The sequence below is a fragment of the Lutjanus erythropterus genome, chromosome 19 (assembly GCF_056507025.1).
Source record: "Lutjanus erythropterus isolate fLutEry1 chromosome 19, fLutEry1.hap2, whole genome shotgun sequence".
NCBI lineage: Eukaryota > Metazoa > Chordata > Actinopteri > Lutjaniformes > Lutjanidae > Lutjanus > Lutjanus erythropterus.
Window position 1 is genome coordinate 9,655,657 of NC_139335.1, and position 15,265 is coordinate 9,670,921.

At 37.9% G+C, this 15,265-nt stretch overlaps 1 protein-coding gene across 1 annotated transcript in view; it reads right to left on the reverse strand.

Annotated features, from left to right (window-relative positions):
• The window catches only part of elfn1a (extracellular leucine-rich repeat and fibronectin type III domain containing 1a), a 90,983-nt gene that overhangs the window by 19,129 nt on the left and 56,589 nt on the right, over positions 1 to 15,265 (reverse strand). The window contains exon 2 of the mRNA XM_084745115.1: positions 11,266 to 11,356. The gene's annotated coding sequence lies outside the window, so the exon portion shown is untranslated. The remainder of the gene's footprint in view (positions 1 to 11,265; positions 11,357 to 15,265) is intronic.

The window sequence follows — 15,265 nt, forward strand, 5'->3', positions numbered from 1 at the left end:
CGTAACAATGCCATTCATGTTTTTCTTCACACCAGCCTACTGTCTGGATGAGGTTTTATTAGAATACATCATTCCCTATTTAAAGAAGCAAAAGCTTTAATCAGGTTTTGGCTCCATTTTCAACACGGATAATTCAAGTCCTCCATATTAAATCAGCTGCCTGTCTTTCACAGATGCTCCTCATCTACATTGCCTTTTGCACTTCTTGTAAAATACTTGTACGAGGGTGTCTAGTCAATAAATGTCATCCATGTCACAACCTACTAAGGAGATGAGGCAGAGGCAATTATCATTCTACAACAATGTGGAAAGGTCATATGACAAGATATATTATATAGTGGACAGATGCCTTATGTGATGTGATTAATCATTTCGCAGATGAAATGCGTTGTACATTTATGAGCCCTGTTGATATGACTGCACTTAGTCAGGCCACAAAAATGTTATTTTCACTGTGCTGATAAATAAATGCATTATTTTGTAAAAGGCGCAGGTTTGAAAGAGACTGTAAATAAAATATCTAACAGTATCATAGTAACTTGTGGACAAAATATGAAAAATACATGGTACTCAAATGAAGAAAAATATCTTACATATATCGACAATATACAAACAAGTGAAATGAAAGTCTTTGAAATGAATATTTTGTCTGATATACCACCACAGATCCCCTTCAATGACACCACTTATTATGTTTCAAATATGTTACTTTGAATTGATTTTACTGGATATTATTTAACATGATCAAAGGCTCTGATTGATACTGAATTTTGGGTATGATACCAAAACAATAAAAATTCTGATGTCAACATCTCGTCCAATATTCTTTATGTGGAATCTAGAATATTTACATAAACACACATTTTTGTCTTTTCCAGTTCTAAGCCTGGAGGGGATCATGCGATCACTTGTGTGCGTGTCTGTGTGATCAACAGACCTGCACCTTGTCCGCATCTAATCTTGTATACTACTGGACTGATCAGCCAAAATTTTTTTTGTGGTCAACCTTGAAAAACCTTTTTCTTTTATGGCTCCATGCTGGAGACAGACGTGGCCGCAGGCATTATGTTTTTGGGTCATCCCATTCTTTTCAATGTCACATTTCAAGAATGCCTTGAGGGAATTTCTTCAAACTTGGCACAAATGTCCGCTTGGAATCAGAGATGAACTGATTAGACTTTGGTGGTAAAAAGTCACCAAAACTGTCCATCCTACTGTCATGAACGCAGGCACATATTGAACAACATAAACCAATATAGCTGCGATTGGCCAATATCCCACCAATAATATCGGTCGACTCATATATGGGTCATATTTTTAAAAATATAATTAAACTGCCATTGCTTTGGTCACTTTGATCAAGTTTGCATTCAGACTTTGACCAGGGCAACTCCATCTGTGTTCTTTCCGTGTTTTTTCAAACGGGAACTCCCACTCTGCTGTCAGCAGAAAGTGATGACACAGGTTACAGAGCTGATGGGGATTTATATGTACCAACGTCATCATGCAGAAACTGTGAAAATGTAAGCAAGAAATATAAAATGTTACATCAAAATAAAAAAAATAATGAAGCCGCCCTTTAAAACCTACACTCCTAATAACCACTGCATTTATGCCTCCAAGGAATATTAACTAATAATTAAAGCATGTTTGTTTTTAGTGGCTAAAGCAGCAGTGTTGTTTGGGTTAATTTGTTTATTGTAAGACAGAAGCCTCACTTTTATAGAAATGTTACTGTACATGAAAGTCAGTGGTCTTTGTTCATGGAACACCCACAGCTGTGAGGATACAGGTATCAGGCTCTCACAGCTGTTGATTTAATCACTTCATTCCCCCTCACTTGCTGAAGGTGAATTATAAAGTAAATGCACCTGCTGTACAGTAAAGCTGAAAACACATGGATCTTGATCACACGCAGTTGGAGACAACTGATGTCAGTGATGTGGATAAATGAAAAGTAGACAGCATTATTGACTAATTTACTCATATCAGCTGGATTCAGGATTTATTACACCTTCAAGCAGGTTTTCAAAACACGGCACATGAGTGATTCTTTGTCAGGACCTTGCCACAATCTTGACACATTATGCCGCCCAAGTTGGACAGACACTGATACTAATCTATAATCCATTTGAGATGCAATTTCTAGTTTTAGTGCTATCTTTCTGAGGGGATAAGGGAATAAAGAAGCACAGTGGCAACGAAAAACATACATCATCAAACACAAATCAATCCAAAATGGTGAGGTCACTTAAATAGAAATTATACTACTGTTGTTAAAAAGTGATTGTGAAATAACAAAGTAACAGGACATGAGTCAGACAGATTAAAAGCTAATAAAACAAGTGCCTGCAAACGGTCTATCAAATAATGCTGTGGCAAAATGATGCTGGTGACAGCTGTCTCGTCTCCTGCAGTCTTATATATTTCAGAGCAAAGAAAACTTTGTTCGAAAGTGCCATAGAAAGCTGCCTTCAATGGTTTTCACATAGAGCTCCTTATTATAAACAGTGAGTCACATAACATTTACTTAATGGAAGGAGGTGAACGATTGAGTGCACAGATAATTGTACGTGCTCATCAAATGTCAACAAAACCCATTTACCACCACATTTTGTTCTGCTATATGAATAATCTCTGTGAAATCTGATACTCATTTAGGCTTAAAAAGCGAGCATATTGGATTAGGTCTTACAAAAGAAATGAAAAGGTAAATCTTAGAGACAGGAGAAAAATGAAGGACAGGTTTTGACAAGAGGAAACATAAAAGCAGATGGCCAGAGATCCTTCTTTAAAGGTGAGTGGCCTCAGGTTTTAATCTCTCTCTGTAGACGATAAACCAAAGCCTCAATTATCTCCTCTTTTCTCACTTGAGAACACGCCAGTGTTTCTAAACAACACGCATGTTAAACATGGAGTCTCCCTGTTTTATTGCCTTAATTTAAAATTCTACAGCTTCTACACAGTTAGAGGCTTTGTCTTCTGCGGTCTGACTGACTGAATGGCATGTAATAAGAGGGAAGAATTGAGGTGTCATGATTTGAGAAAAGTCCCCTGTCGTGCTGAGAAAGGTGCCACAGCACTTTATCAGTGATGTGGAAAAAATCATTAGGGAGTCTGTAATGAATGGCTGACAGCTGTCTGTCAAAAGCTGTGTAGCCCTGTTTTAGTTTTTATTCATTTTCTCCATGATTGCCTTTCTTATTGCTAAGTCACAGCCTGTGTAAGTCTTTATTAACAAAGTATAGGATTTGATTAAAGTAATGGAGATGACATTATAAGAACTAGCCCTGTGTGGAGTTGCTTTATGTCACACAATCACTGGAGTCTAAATGTGGCTTACTTTACATGAATTCATTGTATAGATCCATTGTGCTTTTTCTTTCAAGGGAGAATTAACCCCAAAACCAAAATACATATTGTTTCTTTTAACCGTAGTCTTATTTATGGTGTGAGTTGCCAACTTTTGGAGATATCGGCCATGTCTCTGCTATAATAGGATTAAATGGCACTTGAAAAAATCAACACCAGCGTCTCTTTCCAGAAATCATCACCCGGTTACTCAAAATAATCCACAGACCTTTCCTAGAATGTGGGAACTACTTAGTTTCTGCTGCAGAACCTACCAGAACTTTCTACTGGAAAGAAAGTAGTTCCTACAAGAAACTGCTCACAAGGTGCGTGGGTTATCTTAAGTAACTGGATCATAATTTCTGGAAAGAGATATTGCTGTTGAGTTTTTCAAATGTATATTTTGGCACTTAGGCAGGAGGGCAGACATCTCTATGGCCAGTATCTTCAAAACGTTTGGGGTGAATGTCCCTTTAAATAGGAGTGGAAGAATATGAGCCAACACAGAGCCTGTGTGAACAGACAGTCACAAAACAAATGACAAAAATCGTTGTGCAACATCGCCTGTTTCCTGAATACAAACCTCTGCCATCAGGAGGAAGACTCCTTGTGCCAAAGGGCAAATTAAACTGCTTGAAGCCGTCGTTTGTTCCAGCCTCCGTCAAGCTGCTGAAGTCTAATGTTAAATCTCAGTGCAACAGAGCAATGTGCAATAAATACACAAGCACTTTAGCACTTAGCACTTTTGCATTTCAATTCTTACAGTTTCTTTTTTAAGCTGTCCTGTTGTCAGTGTAATGCAATGGACTGAAGCACTGTGCCCAAGACAAAGTTCCCTTCTGGGACAATAAAGTTTACTCCACTCTACTCTACTAACTTAACCCTAATGTTCTGTTTGCGGTTCTGGAGAATACAGATGCTCTTTAACAGCTCATAAAATCTCCTTGGTATTAGTCTTTTTCTACCGTCTCTTCTTTTACTAAATTTTATTATAATTTAAATTTTTCTGTCACAGATTGGTTAGGTTTAGGAAAACAAACCCTACTTGGTTGGATTTAGGGAAAGATCGTGGTTTGTCTTGTCCACAAGTATGTAAGCGGCTGAAAGTCATTGAGTCAAGAAGACTGGACTAACATATTAATAACATGTACAGTGAATTTCCCAGGTGTGGGTTCATTAATGTTTATCTTATCTTATATTCAACCCCTCTGTACTTGCACTCTATCTGCTAATAGGGAATGGAGAGGGGTGGGGATGGCAGGTTAACAAGGATGCATTACGGTCATTTTGCTAACAAGGGGGATTGAATCCCCTCTCATCCACCCTCAAATGACTTTTCTAAAGAGTAGGGATGTGATGTGTAATATGTTTTTCTTTTCTTGTTATGTGTCTTGACTGCTGTTTGTTGTTTGCTGTTCTGTCATGAGCACACAAAGGCAAACTCGAAGCGTCTAGGTTCAATCTTGGATCTTGCTTCTGTTTGCCATCTCAGAGACCCCAGTTGTGAAACATGGCTGAATACGGTGGGCTTTCATATCTGTGAGTAGTGTTCATAGTACTTTTCACACTGCACGCACTGACCCTCTTAAATACCAAATTTGTGTATTTTTACACTGTGTATCTGTATGTTACAGTCTGTCAATGCCTTTTTGATTAACAAAAGCAATATATATCTATTCTTGCATGGGTCATATAACATATAAATCATGAAATAGTTAATTATGTGGTGTAATAGGAAAGATTTACAGCCCAATTTATGGAAAGGTTACCACTGTAGAATGAAATTTCTAAAAAAAAAAAAAAAAAAAAAAAAAAAAAAGGTTGGATTTTGTCATTATTCTCATTCTTACTTATATCTTTAAAAACAGTCTACATAATGACTAGTCTGTGAGACCCCATGTGATAGGAAAAGTAGAGCCAATTTAAACAAAACACGTTTTTGAAGCATTTCACCACATTAGAAAAAGTCATACAGACTCCTAAACTAGTTTTTTCAGGTTTTCTACAGTTTATTTTCTTTGTTTCACAAGGGCTGACTGTCACAAGTGGACTTGAGCGTGCACAGGATGTTTACTGAAGGCATACTTGGTCTGACTGGGGTCCACTTGTCTTTCACAGGGGCAAAGCCTTTAATCTTTTGGTGGCCATATCTCTGATAGATGTAGCTCCCATCAGGAAATTAATGGACTGAGGGAGCATCAAGAGTAAAGTGATCACTAAAAATTACAGTACATTAGGACTGATGACAGCCCGGGCAAGGCAATTGGATGAATTCAATTCTGGGAAAGGAACCACAACAGATCCACTGAGGAGACACGGTGTCGGATTTTCTTTTACTCTGATTGAGCACCGTAGTTCCCAGTAATAATGTAATCACATGAATCGTTAATCAAGAAGTGTAAACCAGCCATTAAGGCCTTTAAATATGGATTGTGCTGCCATGGTGAGTGTGGTATGTTGCATTGATTTTGTTTAAAAGAATTTAGTGATTAAAAAGCAGACAGGTTGGTTTTATGTCGTCACCATGCGTTACCGGCTTGACATCGTAATAACTAAGTCATCAATGCAGCCACATAAAGCAATGCTATATTTACAACCAGTTCCACCCATCCTGAAGGCATTGATCATCTGGGCACCAACAAACACCACTGCAGCCAACATCCACATTTCAGCCAATGTGCGGCAAACAGGCCAAAGTGATATTGATGCATTGTGCAAACGATGACGGAGGGTTAAATTCCTTTGATGAGAAGGGAGCCCAATAATTGCCAACCATACGGATGTTTTATAATCACTTTATATGACCAATTTAAGGCTCCCTCAGGATCCATGTCTCTCACAGGCTAATCCATGATGCTCTTTACGGTAATCCATTCAAATAACTCTTCTCTAGCGCCATCAATTAGGAATCCAAGTTGACAGAGGAGCTGCCACTATACAGCTTGATAGGACTAAAGCTTAAAGCTGCTGTGACCTGGACGGCAGAATGACCATCAGAGCAATCAGTGTCAGCTTTTATACTGATCTTATAGGCAAAACCTAAAAAAACATCTCCGAGAATTATGAGTTTGAATACCATCATGAAGTCAAAGAATTTTTCTCACCAGATTATATTCCTCTCTTGCCAATTTAATGAGATTCATTTTTTTTTTTAGATTTTATCAGTCAGATTTCAGCACTGGAACTTTTTCAGTTCAGTAGTCGTCACTCCAACAGCTGCCTCAGGGTCCTAATGCAGGTTGCAATCCAGTATCATCCAGCAGTGTAACATCACCTGCTGTAGGCTTTAATATCATCTGGTCTAATATCTCTGTGACTGTCTCAGCCCCTTGGCTGCCTCTCACACTGATTTTCTTTAGAAAAACGTTTTTTAACATCTAACTTCAGTTCAAACTGTTCCCTCTTTATTTCTGTCACAGCTCAGCACTGTTCTGATGACATGCCATGGGCAGCTGAACTATTAATGTTTGTTTAAATTGTTTCAGGTCATCTTACACCACTACTGGCACTACCAGGCCTACATTTTTTATGTTTTTGTCTGCTGATTTTTGACAGCCAGACCTAACACTTTGTTGTATAAAATTCTTCTTTTGTAAGTATTGTGAGTGAAACTGTGGAAAAATCTAAACAGTTACAAAGTGCTTCACAAAACATAAACTACAATAAATCCATTTGTAAAAAACATAAATAAAATAAAATAAAATAAAATAAAATTCAGTTAAAGCTCTTAAAGCTCTTAAACCACAGAACTGTACAGTAATGTAAAGATCCATGATCAAGGAAAGTTTTTCTCCCTCTTTCTACACATAATTTCGTTTTATTTATTTATTTATCTTACCTTATTTTAGGTGGTGCTGCAGCCTTGACAGTACCCACTTCTGGCACCATGACTTTTTTTTATTCTTTATAGCAGAAACAGATACATGATGCAAAATTGATGCAAAATTGAAAAAAGGTCAAAGTAGGCAGGCCAAGGTGGTTTGATGTGCCTCCCAGCACTTTTGGTACTCATTTGGCCATTTGAAATAACAGCTGTATATCAAATTAGACACTTTCAGCGGGTTTTTAGGCTTTGGCAATAACCACACAGCTATTATCGACTGATCTAAGAGGTAGGTCACGTAGCCAGGTACTCCAAATTTTAGTGACATTGATTATGGTAATGATCTCTGACCTCCCCATGAACACATTGCACTCATTAGGCTGAAATGAGAGACTGGTGAATCTGAACAGGAACAAGCATCCAGAAAAAAAAAGAAGTAAAAGGGATGGTCCAGATTTGGTTTGGTGTTTCCTAAGTGGCCAGAACTTTTCCTCTCTTGGTGCACGTTGCACATCCTGTATAACTCAGTGAAGTAAAAGCACATACAGTATCTCTGCAGGGGAACTAGGAAATATAGGTCCCCTCAAAGAATATTGCTCAGGACACTCTTTTTTTTTTTTAAATAAAATAATTAAACTGGGAGTTTTGTGGTCCCTCTTCAGCTCTGGACCTGCAGACTTGTCACCAGCAGCAGCACTTCATCTTCAGTTTTAATGACAGTGGTTAAAACCTAGCTGCACTGCTCTTTCATGGATTGCCAAAACTTGTTTTAGGATGGCAATAAATAGTATGTATATATTGGCTCGTTGTGTCCTCATGCATAATGTGGTTTTATATTTATACCCTCAGAATTGATGTAGAAGTATTTCTGGACAGCTCGACATAAGAAAAATCCCTTTGGCCGTATTTGAAAGGCAGCGAGGATTAAATCAAAATCATTCAATTGATCCAGCACTGAAACATGTATCTGATGTGTCCAATGGGGATTTGATGTGTGGAGTCTGTCCAAACATGCATTTCCTCATATGATTGACAAGAATATATAAGGATCATACATACAAAGGCTCATTGTCTTTCAACTTGTAGTTTAAATAAAGTTACCAGAAATAGCTGTTCCCATTTGAAACGAACACTGAAAATTATGTAAACATGAGAGCCAAAGACCTAGAACACAAACACTTGAAAAGAAACATAAAAAATACAACAAAGAGGAGGTTTTGGTTAGTGATGACACTAAAACAGCAGATTCAATATCCATTTAAGTGCTTTCTGGCAGATCTCGTTTTTTTTGCGAGCTGATTCAGATGATGATACATGAACCACCGATGCATTTTCTGCAGCCTGAGAAACTGTTTTCAAACAAGTCTTTATTATTTCTACGTAGCTTTCCACAGCATCATTATTATTAACATTCCTCTCTCGGGCGCTCTCATTGTGAGATTGCATCTTTCTGTTTGGAGTAGTTTCATTTTTGTTTAATGGGCCCTGGGACTTTAAACAGAACATTTTCCGAGTCAAGTAATAACAAGTTTTCTTTAAAAAAAAATCATAAAGAACCAAAAAGACAAAAGTTTAGAGCTCTATAACAGCATACTCACAAGATTAAATTGCTCATTTCACACCAGTAAATAAAGTTGTTGGATGCATACAAAATAAAGAAAGGCTTTAAGAGAAAATGGCATGTTTCTAAAAGTACTTAAATCCTCTGTCTCGGCTGTTCAGGCTCAGCTGTTATTTATACTTAACACCTCAGTTGTCTAGTCAATTAAATGTTGCTACACAGCAACAAAAATATTAGTCCATTAAACTGATCATCAGTATTTTATTAATGTACAATGTCAGTTAATTATTGCAGCTAGATTTTTTCGCCATCTGCCACTGGGCACTAATGGAAGTAGGACAAAGATGACATCTTGTAAAACCAGTGTAGTTTGGCAGTATTTTGATCTATAAAATGAAAATTAAGTAGTATGCAGGCTGTGTCCAAATGAACTGGCATTGGGTGGTACAATGTGCAGTCAGCACAGGTATGTGGACATCAACCTGCAAGGAGAAGAGGCTGCTGGTGCTAGCACGATGCTAATGTTATCCACACTCTGCCAACCAATATGACATCGTTTACTAACCCTGAGTGATTTCTTGCTTTTAGTTTAATTGACAGGGAAATTAGTCATTAGAAACACCCCAAATGTACATGCTATCATGCTAAGTGAAGAGAGCAATCTTGATGAACTAAAGTACTGGACAAGTGGAATATTAAAACGTACAACAACAACACACATAAAACAGTGACAAAAGATAGTTTGATGACCTTCATTGTTAAAAAAAACACCTTTGCTGATGAAAATCTATCTGACGTGACTCAGAAATCATATTCATGGACAAAGTAATGTATTAAGTTGTATTCATGTATTGTAATGTATTTACTCAAGTCAAAAATGCAATGTATGTCTAGCACTTTTAAACATTTAAATGCAGAAATGTTATATACTATAGCTTTAAATACATCTAGGATGTGAAGTTTTTATGTATTTCAAAAACATGTAAACATATGGTATCAAGGCAGTGCTGCCTTAAACTTTACAGTAGTTGTTACAGTAGTGTTAATACCGCTTGTCACCCATCTTTAATCCCGGTGTTTTAGAGTGTCCACCGTCAGCTACAGTCAAGTAAATGTCAAGAGGAAAGTGTTACATTCAGAACAAACTCTGCTGCTGCTGATATGTGCTTTAATGAAGCCATAGGGCACTCGCCATCTGCTCCGCTTTACATGACGGATGAGCTGAGTAACTAGTGAGTCAGTTAAACAGGAAGGTTGTGCAGGTTCTCAAAGTGTATTTTGAGAAAGTGAGTCAATGATGATTGAAATTTTAAGGCCATGTCCCTTATGTGAATGGCCTCCTGATTACATGTAGCACCGACTGTTCAGTGTGCCCACATCAGCCAATGAAAGCATTCACTTTTTTTACTCGATCAGCAGTGGAAAGAAAACAGGACAGAGCAAAGAAAAGGACATTTAAACGTTACAGTATCATATAAAAACCTAGGTTTATTCATATTTAGCTAAGGATAAACAAGTTTTTTCATATTATGAAACAGCATTAGGACTTTATAGCCCAAAGAACTTCAGTGAACCTGTACAGAGATTTTCAAAGGAAACTTGATCAAATATATCAAATACAGCCACAGCAGCGGGCTACCGATTTGACCTCATTTGGTCAAACAGCTGTTAATTGTCTGGTAAAATCACAAATTATATACCTCTTTATCTCCATGTGCAGCCCTAATAACAGCTGAAATAATATGGCTGAAATAATTGATGTACTCTGATTTATTGCTCACTTCTCACCAATATTATTGTTGCATTAAAATATAATGTTTTGTTTTAATTTTAATAATTAATATCAAGAAAAAAATAGTCATTAATTAGAGAAAGAAAAATGATTTTAATAACTTTAATTTGAACACATTAATTGTTAAGAATTAAGTGATTTGTTCTTATTGTAATTCTCTCTAAATACAAGCCTAATGTAAACTTCACTTCACTTCAGTTGTGCTCACATGCACATTTAAAGTTTATTTTATTACATATATATTTTTCTAATGTATTCAAATCCAAACATTTAGATTTTGGTCCAAGCACGTTTTAGCATCAAAATGCTATTTTCCCAAGCCCTTCTAAAACGTTTTCAACGTGACCTGACATAGCTACATATAGCCTAAACCCCCCCCAGGTTGAGGGAGGGGACAGAAGGTCATCAGCGCTTTAACCTATAGGTCACTGTTGTTTGCCAACAGCTGAGTGGGAGTTTCTATTTGAAAAACCTGGAAAAGAACGCAGGTCAAGTCGCCCTTTGGATGAAAAAGCAGAGGTTGAAACTGGGGAAACCTGAATGCAACATTAATCCACAGAGTGATACACAGACTGTCCACTCTCAGGATGACATGTCCTTTGAGTGACTTGTCTTTGGCACTGTACTTGTCATGTGTATTGACCAGAAGATTAGCGATGGATTCTCTGTGATCCTCTTAGGGGGCGTTTGCTCATGCAGAGCTGCACTGGACTGGCTACAAGCAACTGCACCACTTACCTCTGTAATCTAGGTTGAAGTCCTCGGTGTGAGAGAGCATCCCTGGTGTCCTCCAGCAGTGCAGATGTTCACTGGTTTCTCTTCTTGAACTCTGAGGAAAAACATAAACGACAGAAATAGATGTTAATATGTCATGTCCTATCAAGAGGTTTGTTTGTAACAGGGGCAGATCAGGAGAAATATTCATGGGCTGGCATGAGGACTTTAAGGGGTGGCAAAAACATCTGCAGATTTAATTGCAAACAATCACATATGTCAATATTTGCTTGGAAAAGCCCCCAAATGAAGATATTTTAACTCAGAAACATTTTGTTTTTGTGGCACATGCATAAGGCACTGAATATAAATATCTAAAGGTGGCAATAAAAAGCAATAAACTTTTATTTTAAAATCTTAATTTTTTCAAATACGTCTTTTTTTTATTGAACATAAGCCCATCACTTTGCTGAAAATGTAGCCAGAACAGATAATTAATTATATGTATTAGAGTGTCATATCTTGTTGCATTCAATTTTGCCCTTGGTTTTTCAGCAACCAAGTACAAATGAATGGATTTTGCATGTTTACCGTTGTGTGTGTGTTGTGTGTCAAGTACTCATTTTCAGACAACATGCACGTATTTAAGTAAACATGTTTAATTCAATCCAAGGAGGCCAGTCTTAATGGGGCATGTAATAAAACGCTTCTTTTTCTTCTTCAGAGGATAACCTTCCTTTGGCATTGCAGTCTCGAAATGAATTCAGCGGCATGAATGTTCTTTTTTTTTTTCTCTCCTTTTTTTTCAAGAATTGGAACCACCTCATTAACCTTATCTAACAAGCACAAGCTAATGAAATCCTCTGTTTCAGTTTCCGGTCTTGCCAAAGTTAGTTTTACTAATTAATCAAACATCAGTTCCCCCCCTATCATCTTAATGACTCCCCGTAAAAGTGAATGAGAATGTGCTGCACACACCGCCCAGGGGGAGGCTGCATACGCTCATCTTCATGCATTTTTATTGGAAGTTAAAATAAAGAGAAAGAGGCCTTTGTACTAAAGGAAGATGGATGTTTTTGTATTCACTACAATAAGTGAAATCCAAATGAAACATGATTTCTCCATATTTTTTTCTATGTTTCATCCTGGCTTTTATGTTTCTGTTTACCAAGTCTCTTTAGCAATGCAGTGATGCAAGGCTGCGGTTTTCCCACCTACATACATATTAATATCTGCATAAGACAAGCTCCAGATTACTGCACAATCAGTATTCACATTACTCCTCTTGCTCTAATGAAACAATTCTGTGTTCTCATCCCCTGTGATTCAGAGTGTATGACATGCTGTATCAGATGAAAAGCACAGGCAAAATTCAATCTCCAACAATCAGCAATGGAAATCTGCAGAATGGAGAGATTTTCAGTAAATGAGAGGACAATAGATAATGCAATTCAATTAGCTGCTAAGGCTGCTATTTGCATTCCCGTGAAAGGGGTGATAGTTTAAGTGGCCCAAGGCAGCTGCCTTTCACCAAAGGCCCGTGACAACACAAAAAGCAGCGGAACCAAGAGAAAAGGCGAGTTTGGGAGTCTTCAGCGGTATTCTTTTAATTACTCGTCATAATGACTCCATTTAGCTGTTCAATGACCCATTTTACGGCATTGAACAGGCATGGGAAGCTCTCTGTCCTTGGCAGGGTCAGTCCTGCAGCTGCCCCTGCCTGCCATGCTTCATCCAAGAGGGAACTTTTTTTTTCTCCACCCCCCCCACCCCCCACCAGGCTTTAACAGACAGGTTTCTCAAGAATCTCCCACCAAACACATTCACAAACGTTCACACAATAAATGAAGGTTGGACTCAACATCACTCAGAGCTGAGCTCATTATAGGGAGGAAAACGATCTGCTTCATAAATGTTGTTATGCACCAGATAAAAATGGATTTGTCACACTGGCAAACATGAAAGAGGTTGCACATTGAAGCTTCTAAGTATGCTTATAACATCTGTCCAACATCACATAAGATGTGTTATGATGTGACAGTGTGTCCTTTATGCGTGAGGCGATGTGAGGTGTTGGTAATCATTACATAGATGCTGCTTGACTACAACAGCAATCATGTTTTTCCTATATTTAAAACTCTCAGCACAGGTTATCAGGTGCATTTGCTTCAGCACATAAACTAACTCTATCTCATCATATAATCCTGTCTGTTGGATTTAGTGAGCAAAAACACTTTGGGTAAGGTTAGGGAAGGGTCGTAGTTTTGGTTAAACATGCCTCATGCTTTAAGACTTTTGCTGTATTAAACTGACACCGCAGTCTTTTTCTAAACTAAAGTGCTGCTGGTGTCTATCCATAATCATAACCGTGTAGATGCTCTGCTGAAAAGGTTGAGCACCCACAGGGAATTTGTCCAACATAAATACTGCCTGATGAATACCAAGTTATGGTATTCATATGTGTAGGTCAGTGGTTCTCAACCTTTTTTGGGCCACTGCCCCCCAATCCATTATCCAGGTCCCTCACCACCACCCCCATCACATAAAATGTAGGGTAAATGTCTTCCCTGAATATTAATGATGATTATTATTCTGTGTTATGCATTAAAAAGCATGTCAGTGAATGTCAAATAATACATTTGGACGTTTGGAGTATCATTGGTTTCCGAGGGAGCGAAAAAGCCATGTGAATAGAAACTGTATTTATTTTTGGAATATCCTTCCTGTAAACTTGTAACCACGGTGATAACACGGCATTCACTGTGTATCCTCCTTGGGAGAAATTAATGCTTTCAAGAGGAAAATACTCTTAATTTTCCTCCATGGGGAATACCAAAGAAGAAAAGGGGCATTTTCCTCAGCTGACACAGTAAATGCCATGGTGTTGAAACTTTACAGATGATACTGCGACGATCCGTTCCCGTGGAACCAGCATTGAGCCGCACCGGGGATGAAATGATAGTCAGTTCCCACGAAAGATTTCAATTAGTATTTCTGAGCTTTGAAAAACCCATGGTGAATTCTGTTCAGCGTCAAGCAAAGTTAGCAACAGTCTCCCAGACGCAGACACGGCAGCAAAGTGGGTTTGGTTTGTGTTGATGAAAACATCAGCTTAGTAAAGGATATGATGCCATTTCAAATCGTTGAGAGATTTTCAATATAAGACTTGGCGAAATGATTTCAGCATGTGTACCAATACTTTTTGAATGTTTATTCCCATCAACAATAATGATAAACCCTTTAATCATGATATGAAATTGTCATACCAGTTCTGTTTCATACCTCCAAGCTGCACTACAAACTACACAGGTACAGAAAGCTCACAGGAACACTGAAGTAAAGAGTCACTGCTTTGGAAAAGATACACTGTCTTGTTTAGTCTCGAGTCAACACCCCCTTTTAAACGCCCTCTTCTGAGAAAGACTAGCGTTACTATTTTTTTGCTCAGTGCTTTCAAATGTACTGTGATGCATGCGAGCGATGTAGCATTATGTTGTGGCAGATGTGTATGAAAACACTGTCCCCTCAAGTCTGTGTGCTGGTATGATGCAGCCCATTAGAGTGTGGAGCAGAGCTGTGCTGCATTTTGTTGTTGTTTGCGCCTACAGCCGACACACGACGGAAGCCTACATCACGGTTATTACAAGTGATTTTGTCATCACCTTGGTGATATTCACTGAATTTGGGAACCCATGTGCCAAAACATAATATGATAATTTGAAAATCAGTATCAAGATTTTTGCAACTTACTATATACGTTAATTAACGTTTCCTCCTTATGCTACATTATAAAATATAATCAGCTCTGCATTGAATTCCCTTCAAATTGCTATTTAAATCAGTTGTATGTCAGTGAAATTTGTAGGAGACAACGTTGTATAAACAGGTGGATCAAATCAGCTTCAACTCATTTAATTAATGTTGGACTGAAGTCTGATCTGTATCTGTTGGATTGCGGTGAAGAAGCTGCTCTGTGTGAGACCTTGCGTCATGCTAAGGGCTTTAATTTTTAGAAATGTGCTGC